Source organism: Otolemur garnettii, unplaced genomic scaffold, assembly GCF_000181295.1.
Source record: "Otolemur garnettii isolate 467f Iridium unplaced genomic scaffold, OtoGar3 scaffold00005, whole genome shotgun sequence".
Taxonomy (NCBI): domain Eukaryota; kingdom Metazoa; phylum Chordata; class Mammalia; order Primates; family Galagidae; genus Otolemur; species Otolemur garnettii.
The window spans coordinates 14,149,825-14,159,952 of record NW_003852400.1 but is presented as its reverse complement, the minus strand read 5'-3'; positions in this window follow the sequence as shown (position 1 = coordinate 14,159,952).

Sequence of the window (10,128 nt, the reverse complement as noted above, 5' to 3'; positions counted from 1 at the left end):
CCATTCAATACAATATTGGCTGTGCGTTTGCTATAGATGTCCTCTATCAATTTGAGAAAAGTCCCTTCTATGCCAATTCTCTTAAGTGTTCTAATCATGAATGGATGCTGGATATTGTCAAAAGCTTTTTCTGCATCAATTGAGAGGATCATATGGTCTTTGATTTTTAATTTGTTTATGTGGTGAATTACGTTCATAGATTTGTGTATGTTGAACCAGCCTTGAGATCCTGGGATAAAACCCACTTGGTCATGGTGTATAATTTGTTTGATGTGTTGCTGGATTCTGTTTGTTAGGGTCTTGTTGAATATTTTTGCATCAATATTCATTAGAGATAGTGGTGTATCATTTTCTTTTCTTGTTGAGTCTTTTCCTGGTTTGGGTATCAAGGTGATGTTTGCTTCATAGAATGTGTTGGGTAGTATTCCGTCTTTTTCTATATTTTGGAAGAGGTTAAGTAGTATGGGTGCTAGCTCTTTAAAAGTTTGGTGGAATTCTGACATGAAGCCATCTGGTCCTGGGCTTTTCTTTCTAGGAAGATTTTGTATAGTTGATGCTATTTAAGAGCTTGAAAAGGGCCTGTTCAACATTTCCACTTGGTTCTAACTAAGTCTTGGAAGGTGGTGTGCTTCCAAGTATTGGTCAATTTCCTTCAGATTTTCATATTTCTGAGAATAAAGTTTCTTGCAGTATTCATGGAGGATTTCTTGAATTTCTGAGCAGTCTGTTGTAATTTTGTCTTTGCCATCTCTAATTGATGAAAGTAGAGATTTAACTCTTTTTTTTCTTGGTTAGGTTGGCCAACAGCTTATCTATTTTATTGACCTTTTCAAAAAACCAACTTTTTGATTTGTTAATCTGTTGTATAATCCTTTTGTTTTCAATTTCATTTAATTCTGCTCTAATTTTGATTATTTCTTCTCTTCTGATGGGTTTCAGATTGTAGTGTTCTTCCTTTTCCAGTTGCTTGAGGTGTCCCATTAAGTTGTTAAGTTCTTCTCTTTCCATTTTCTTGAGGAAGGCTTGCAGCATGATAAATTTCCCTCTTAGGACTGCCTTCACGTTATCCCAGAGGTTCTGATAACTCGTCTCTTCATTGTTGTTTTGTTCCAAGAATTTGGTAATTTCCTTCTTGATCTCATCTCTGACCCAACTGTCTTTGAGCATAAGGTTATTTAGCTTCTACGTTTTTGTTTGGGTCTTCCTGTTATTGCTGAGTTCAACACTTATTCTGTGGTGGTCTGAGAAGATGCAAGGAATAATTTCTATTCTTTTAAATTTACTGAGGTTAGACTTGTGACCTAAGATGTGGTCTATTTTGGAGTATGTTCCATGGGCTGATGAGTAAAATGTGTACTCAGTTGTACAAGGGTGAAATGTTCTATAGATTTCCATTAAATCCAAATGCTGAATGGTTAGGTTTAAGTCCAAAATTTCTTTGCTAAGCTTCTTGTTGGAGGATCTTTCCAGCACTGCCAAAGGGGTATTAAAATCTCCAACTATAATAGAGCTGGGAGTAATCAGGTTGCTTATGCCTGTTAGAGTGTCTCTTATAAATTGAGCTGCATTCTGGTTGGATACATAACTATTGATAATTGAAATCTCATCATACTGAGTATTACCCTTAGCAAATATAAAGTAACCATCCTTGTCCTTGCTCACTTTTGTTGGTTTAAAGCCTATTGTATTTGTGAATAAAATTGCAACATCTGCTTTTTTCTGCTTTCCATTAGCCTGGAATATAGATGACCATCCATTCACCCTGAGTCTATGCTTGTCTTTTAAAAATAAGGTGAGTTTCTTGAATGCAGCAGATATCTGGCCTCAGTTTTTTGTATCCAGTCAGCCAGCCTGTGTCTCATTAGAGGGCAGTTTAAGCCATTCACATTGATTGAGACTATTGATAAGCCTGGTATTCTTTTGTATATTAAGTTTTTTGAAGGTCCGGTGGACGTCTTTGATCCTTTTGTCACTGTGGAGATTGGAATTTGATCAAAAATTTTCTGGGTGGGTTTATTTATGTGGTGGAGGATTGCACTGGTCATTATGAAGGATAGGTCTGTGGATTTCCTGGAGGGCTGGTTTAGTTATGGCAAATTTCTTCAACATGTGAATGCCGTATTTAATTTCTCCATCATAAATGAAACTCAGTTTAGCTGGATACAGGATTCTGGGTTGAAAGTTGTTTTGTTTTAGGAGGTTGAAGGTTGATGACCTCCCTCTTTTAGACTGCAGAGAGATCTGCAGTCATTCTAATATTCTTCCCCTTGTAAGTTAAGGTTTTCTTACGTCTAGCTGCTTTCAGGATTTTCTCTTTCATGTTAACTTTAGTGAAATTGATTATGGTATACCTGGGGGATGTCTTGTTCAGGTTGAGTCACACTGGGGTTCTGAAGCTGTCTGCTATCTGAATTTCAGGATCTCTTGGCATGTCTAGAAATTTCTCTTTCATAATTTCATGAAGGAGAGCCTCTGTGTTTTGTGAAGCAACTTCATTGCCTTCAGGGATTCATATGAGACAAATATTAGTTTTCTTTGAATTATCCCAGAGCTCTCTGAGTGAGTGATGTGTTTTTGTTCTCCATTTGTCTTGACCTTTGGATGATTGGGCACGTTCAAAATCTTTGTCTTCAGTGTCAGAGATCCTATCTTCTCCCTGGTCCATTCTCTGAATGAGAGATTCAACCGTTACTCTTCAGATCTTTAAGGGCTGCAACCTCTTGCTTCAGTGTATCATAATCTTTGATCATTTTATCTTTGAAATCATTGAATTCCTGGGATAGCTTTTGAATAATTTGAAATTCTAGTTCCCTCTTTTCCTCCATTCTGTTGATCTTATTCACTATCCAGATTCTGATCTCAATTTCTGAAATCTCAGACATCTGTTCATGGAAGGGATCTTCAATTGTATCTGCCCTGTCCTTCCTGGGGAAGGGGTTGATCTATTCTGGTTGTTCTGGTTACCAGAGTTTTTCTGCTGATTCCACACCATGCTGAATTTGCACCTTTTGGAGACTGTCCCTAAAACCGTTCTGCCAGTGGCATCTTCTGGTTGTGTCCTGGGCACACGCCGCCAAGGCCCCAGAAAGCCAGGGAGACAGCTGTGGGTGCAGAATGTGCTGGCTGGTGGGGTCAGTCTGTGCAGAGGAAGTGTGGATCAAGCAGTTCTCCTGGTGAAGGACTGGGACAGGGGCTTGGTCCTGCAAGGGTAGGGAGATATTGCTCTTGGGTCTCCTCTCGCTGTCTCTGCGGGCAAGAGGGGGGAGGGTGGACTGGAAACTCAAAATGGCAGTGCAAACACCAGTTCCACTTTTCTGCCTGGGGGAGGGTGTTCAGAGTCTCAGCAGGGTCCCTCTAGGGTAGTAGACCTCCCTGTTGGCAGCTCTCACTCGTGGAGTGAGAGAATAGGTCCTCAGTTTATCAATAGCCTGTAGGAGACTCAGAAGAGAGGTTGAGGAGGAAACAAAGGAAAAGCACACCTTTCTTGTGTGAGGGGATGGACACTTTTCCTTTGGGGTGTATTATATACCTGTAGATTGCCTTCTAGGAGTCACTGCTTGCCTCAGCAGAGGTGTTCTGCTGGTATCACTCTTCTCTCTTGGCTGGGCTCCCAGTCTTTGACTTTGTTGGGTGTTTTCTGGACTTTATCCTTTCCTCTGGATAGGAACTTCTGTGGGAGGCTGGTTCCTGTTGGCCATCTTGACCCCTTCCCAAATTACAAAGATTTTTATTCTGTGTAAAAGTGTTGTAATTTTATGTTTTATCCTTAGATACTTTATCCATTTTGAGTTAATTTTTCTGAAAAGAATGAGAGTTAGTTCTGGGTTTATTTTTGACTATTAGTATCTAATATTCTAACATCATTTGTTGCAAAAATTATCTTCATAACTTGCTTTTTCACCTTTATAAAAAAATCATTTGAGTCTACTTGAGTGGGTTTATTTTACTTACTGGTTCTTTAAATGTGTTCCATTGATCTGTGTGTCTATCTTTCCACCAATAACACACTTTTTTGATAATTTTAAGTTTATAGTAAACATGTTTTAGAATCAGATAATGTGATTTCTTCAACTACATTTTTAAAATAATTGTTTTACTAGGTGTTATTTTATTTCAAAAGTGTTGGTTAGTTTTTTTTCCTTTTTTGTTTTAAATTAAATCATAGCTATGCATATTAATGCAATCATGGGGTACAATGTGCTGGTTTTATATACAATTTGAAATGCTTTCATCAAACTTTCATCAAATAGCCTTCATGACATTTTCTTAGTTATTGGGTTAAGACATTTATATTCTATACCTAGTAAATTTCACATGTACCCTTATAAGATGCACCTAAACTATTTGGCTTTGCATTACTATTTGTAAGATGCAGCTACACTATTTTACATTTTTTGGCAAACTATTTGTAAGATGCACCTAAACTATTTTAAGGTTAAGGTTATTTTAAGGTTAACTATTGTATTAAGATATTTATATTCTATGCCTAGGTTAACTATTGTGTTAAAACATTTATATTCTACACCTACTATTTGTAAGATGCACCTGAACTATTTTAAGGTTAAGGTTATTTTAAGGTTAACTATTGTGTTAAGACATTTATATTCTACACCTAGTAAATTTCACATGTACCCCTATAAGATGCACCCAACTATTTGGCTTTGCATTACTATTTGTAAGATGCACCTAAACTATTTTATATTTTTTGTCAAACTATCTGTAAAATGCACCTAAACTATTTTACATTTTCTATTTGGCAAACTATTTGTAAGATGGACCTAAACTATTTTACATTTTTCTACTTTGAATTTTATTATTTATTTCTGTTCTTTTCTTTATGATTTGTTTCCTGCTATCTTTGGGTTTAATTTTTCATTTTCCTAGACTCTTTAGGTAAAATCTTATGGCATTGTTGTGAGTGTTTTCTGTGGGTTATTTTTAATATAAGAATTTAGTGCTATAAATTTTCTTCTATGCTTTACTTTAGTCATATACCACCTATTGTGATATGTTACAATTTTATTTTAATGCAGTAAAATAAACTTTTGTTTACATGGATCACTTAGAAGTATGCTATTTGGCTCGGCGCCTATAGCTCAACCGGCTAAGGCGCCAGCCACGTACACCTAAGGTGGCAGGTTCAAATCCCCAGCCTGGACCCGCCAAACAACAATGACGGCTGCAACCAAAAAATAGCTGGGTGTTGTGGCGGGTGCCTGTGGTCCCACCTACTTTGGAGGCTGAGGCAGGAGACTTGCTTGAGCCCAGGAGTTGGAGGTTGCTGTGAGCTGTAATGCCACGGCACTCTACCCAGGGCGACAGCTTGAGGCTCTGTTTAAAAAAAAAAAAAAAAAAAAGAAGTATGCTATTTAATGTTTGGTTATCACTTTCTATTTTTTATTATCCTTTTCTATTTTTTATTTACTTATTTATTTTTTGTTATCACTTTCTATTTTTTATTTACTTATTGATTTTTATTAAATAATTACTATGTACATTAATGAATTTATGAGGTTCAGCATACTGATTTGATATACAATGTGAAATGCATACATCCAACTGATTAACACATCCATCACTTTACTTACTTATTTGTTGTGGTAAGACAGTTATACTCTTTCTTAAAAGTTGTGATATGTACCATTGCATTATGCACATTAGGGAAGGCCCCCCCAAATACCCTCCCTCCTCCTGGTTTCCTCCCTTCCCTCCCCTCTTTCTCTTTTTCCCTCCTCGTCCTTTCTGAACTCTAGTTATGTTTTACCACTTTTATGAATGTATAGGTGATTATATATTGATTTCATAGTAGTATTGAGTACATTGGATACTTTTTTCCCCATTCTTGAGATACGTTACTAAAAAGAATATGTTCCAGCTCCATCCAGGTAAACAAAAGATGTGAAGTCTCCATCTTTAATTCCATTTTATCTGTACATATCATTCTTTATATGGTTTACATTTTCAGAAATATTAAGTTTGATTTATGAAACAGTATCTTCTACCTTGGTTTATGGTCTATTTATGTTTAAAAATGCAAATTATTCTGTTGTTGAATAGAGATGCAAATTATTCTGTTGTTGAATAGAGTGTTTCTACAAACTTCGGTCTTTTTGATTGATGTTATTCAATTATTCTGTATCTAATCTTATTTTTCATCCTGTTGTTCCACGGATTACTGAGAACACAGTTTCCTCTGTTCTTTTCTTCCTTTGTTTATAATTTCTTGCCTTCCTGTGGTTTACTTAAATAATTTTGTTGTTCTTTATTTCTATCTATCTCTTTGTATAAATTATTAATAATTAGTTTAGGACAGAGATTCTCAACCAGGGGCAAATTATTAATAATTACTTTAGGACAGAGATTCTCAACCAGGGGCAATCTCTCTAATCCCCCAAGACACATTTGATAAAATCTGGAGACATTTTTTATTTGTAACTAGAAAGGGGGATACATATGACACCGAGTTGTTAGAGGCCAGATGGAGGTGTGTTGCCAAACACTTCCCTGCAACAAATGAGTATCTGGTTCAAAATATTACCAGTGATAAGCTAAGAAATCCTGTTCTAGTGACTGCATTTTTAATTTATTAGTCTAGTAGCATCAATATTTTAAACTTTAAGTAGAATGTAAAAATTTTATCATGGTTACCTTCCCCCTTCATGATAGAGTTTTCTTATGATGCTTTACTTACATTGAGAACCATCTCAGACAATGTTACCTGTCATTCAGAATGGATAGATAGTATTAATCTATACTCACATTCACAGACTTATTCCTCTGTCATCTCCATTTTTCTTTTAAGAGAGTTTTGTATTTTGATTATTGTTTATTTTCTTTCTAAATTCCTGTTGCATTCTTTAGTATACTTTGTATGTTCTTTTTTCCCCTGAAACATTTTATTTGCTACTTGTTTCAAGGATGTTTGAAATTGTTTGTTAGAATATTTTCACAGCAGCTGTTTGTATTCACAACATCTGTGTCTTAGATTGCCTCTTTGCATTCTATTTGTGATTTTTCTCATTCTTAGAATGACTCGTTAAGTTTGAATTGCATCTTGGACATTTTAAGCATTGATTTGAGGCTCTGTTTCCTAATCTATTCTTCTTTTTTGAAAGGCAGGCAAAAACATGTCCTTGCCTAGTTTGGGGGCTGTGCTTAAAATGTCTGTTTTGTTCTTAAAGTTGTTATAGTGTCATTATGATCTGGCTTGTTTATGTGCCATCCAAAGGTCAAACCGAAACCTGGCTGGTAGTGAACAATATGCAAAGTAGTTCATTTCTCAAGCCTTTTGAAGTTTTGATTCTTCTCTATTTGACACACACACACCCTGGAGGGTAGTGTTTCAGGAATTCATACATTGCTTTAAAGAATCTCCTCCTCATTCTCTTCTCTTTTGTTCTCCCTCTGTCCCTAATTGGGAAGGAAAGAAATGTAATCTTCTGTCTGCCATTTATTTGCTTACTGCAGAGTGGATCTAGTTGACTGGGCTGTATCCTGCAGTCTCTGTAATTCACCGCACCCGATGGGGTAGAAGGCAGAAGTAGCCTATTGGAGCTCATTGTCTTACTTCAGCTGAGGACCAAGAGCAGTCCTGGAGCACCTAGGGTTGAGGGTGCGAGAAACTGTCTCCACTTGCATTAGTTCAGGGCAGGAATAACTGACAGGGTGCCATTTTATTTGAATTTAAAAGAGTATTGGATTCTGTTGATCATTTTCTACTCCTTAGAGTAGAATACTTACTTTCTAGCATTTCAGTCTTACTTAGTTCTCCCTCTACCTGCATCATCTTTGCTGTTTCCTTTTCATTAGAGTGATTTCTATATGTAGAAATCTTCCCTGTCTCTGTCTTCAAGCCTCTTGTTTTTTCTTCCTTACTCATTTACTGGTTAATCACCTCTTGTAACTCACCATAAATACACTAAGGACTGCTGCATTGATGAAGTCAATCAGGACCTTTTCCTTGGACACGGGTCGTTGGCAGACTTTCCCACTGCACTTACCTACTCAGCATCTTTTGGGGAACCAATAGTTGACTTGAATTAATATATTCAGAACCCAAATCCTGGTCTTTCTCCCCAAACTTACTCTACTTTCAGCTTTCTATAGCATAAGTAATAACAACTGCATCATTTAAGTTTCCCAGGACAAAAACATTGGTGTTATTGTTGATTCCTCTCATTATGTCACACCCCAAATCCAATCTGTCAGTGAAAATAGCAGCCAACTGCTCTACCTTCAGCATGAATCCTTAAAAATATAAGATAAATCAGCACTTAGTTCAAAATTCTCAGAGCCTTCTTGGACAAGTACTTTGAAAAATTAAGACTCCTTCTACTTGACTACATGGCCTTGTATGATGTCACCTATTACTCTCTATTTTCATTTCTGCTGCTTTAGTGCTGTGGGTATCTACGATGTTCACTATGGTTCTTAATCATCCTAAAAAAAAACTATTAAACTTCTGCAATAGGACTGTAGTACTGAGATCAAGCTATCAGCATACATTTGACTCAGATCATAGCTAATTCTTTAACTTTTCTTATTTTTAAAATTCATTTTAAAATATACACAAAGTAAAATTACTCTTGGCTTTGTAAAATCCTATAGATTTTCCTTATTTTTACACCTCTTGAGGTAATGTCATTTTATTAGTATCAAAATAAATTAAGTCTTGTTGACTACCCTGTGGAAAAAACTCAATACATACACAATGCTGTCTTTTTAGTTTGTTTATTATTTTCTACAGCACTTACAGCTACCTGACATTCTATTTTTTTTTTTTTTGAGACAGAGTTTCACTATGTTGCCCTCAGTAGAGTGCTGTGACATCACAGCTCACAGCAACCTCAAACTCTTGGGCTGAAGTGATTCTCATGCCTCAGCCTCCCAAGTAGCTGGGACTACAGGCGCCCATCACAATGCCAGCTATTTTTTGGTTCTAGTTGTCATTTGTCATTGTTGTTTGTCAGGTTCAGGCTGGTTTTGAACCAGCCAGCTCCAATGTATGTGTCTGGTGCCCTAGCCACTGAGCTATAGGCACGGGTCCCATTCTATGTTTTATATAATGTTTTATAGCTTATTTTATAGAATGTATCTTTCACATGGAGAAACTGTTTTTCTGTTTTTTTCCTAATACCTAGAACAATGCCTTTCACTTTGTAAATTTATAGTGAATTAATGAATAAAATATGCACCTAAATCTCAATGACAATTTACCTAGGCTCTAGTTTTACACTGTCCACCCAAATTAGAATTTCTATGTCTATTCTAAAGACAATCATTCTAAATTGATGAGTGCCACCAGGCCTGATGTGAAATATATTTGAAGAAACTTTTCCTAAAAATTCTTCATTAAAATACAGTCAGTCATTTTAGAAAGAAAATTCATGGGGAAAGCACCAAGTGATAAGAGTACTATAAAACAATTGTCTTTTAAACTTTATTTCTTAATATGTTGAAGCCTTATACTGGTTAAAAAAAAGAGCATAGTTTATGGAAGAAAGAATTTTATATCTAAGGTCATTTGAAATAGCAATGTTCCTAGTTAAGAGTTTCTTGATTGAAAATTCAGTGAAAAGAACAGATAACATACCTCCTCTAGTTACTAATTAATAAGAACATATTACAATTTTACTGAATATGGTCTTTCTTGTTTCTAGTGAATCTAGATAGTATTTCTTCACAACCAAGTCAATTAATCAACAATAAAAGAATCATTCACATATGCAATGTTTTGTTTTCAATTTGTATACCAATGTGTTTTATAAATTAGAAATAAATTAACAAGAAAATGACTTTTTATTATAGAATAATTACTTGGTATCACTTCAGTCTTTTAGAAATGTACAATATGTATCATACAGGATTTTAAAAACTATAACACTAGTCTGACAGAGTGGGGATTAAATGTTATCTTTTCACTTAATATTTTGTGACTAACTTTTAAGTCTCTCTAAATACTGGTATACATATAAATATACATCTACATATACATATTATATGAAAGCCTGTGTTTATATGTAAAATTATAATACGCAGTATGGAACAGATATGTTTCTTGTCTATTATATCTTGTATAATTGCAGAGATCATACATGACTTTCTTATTGCAATTATAGTACAATTGTT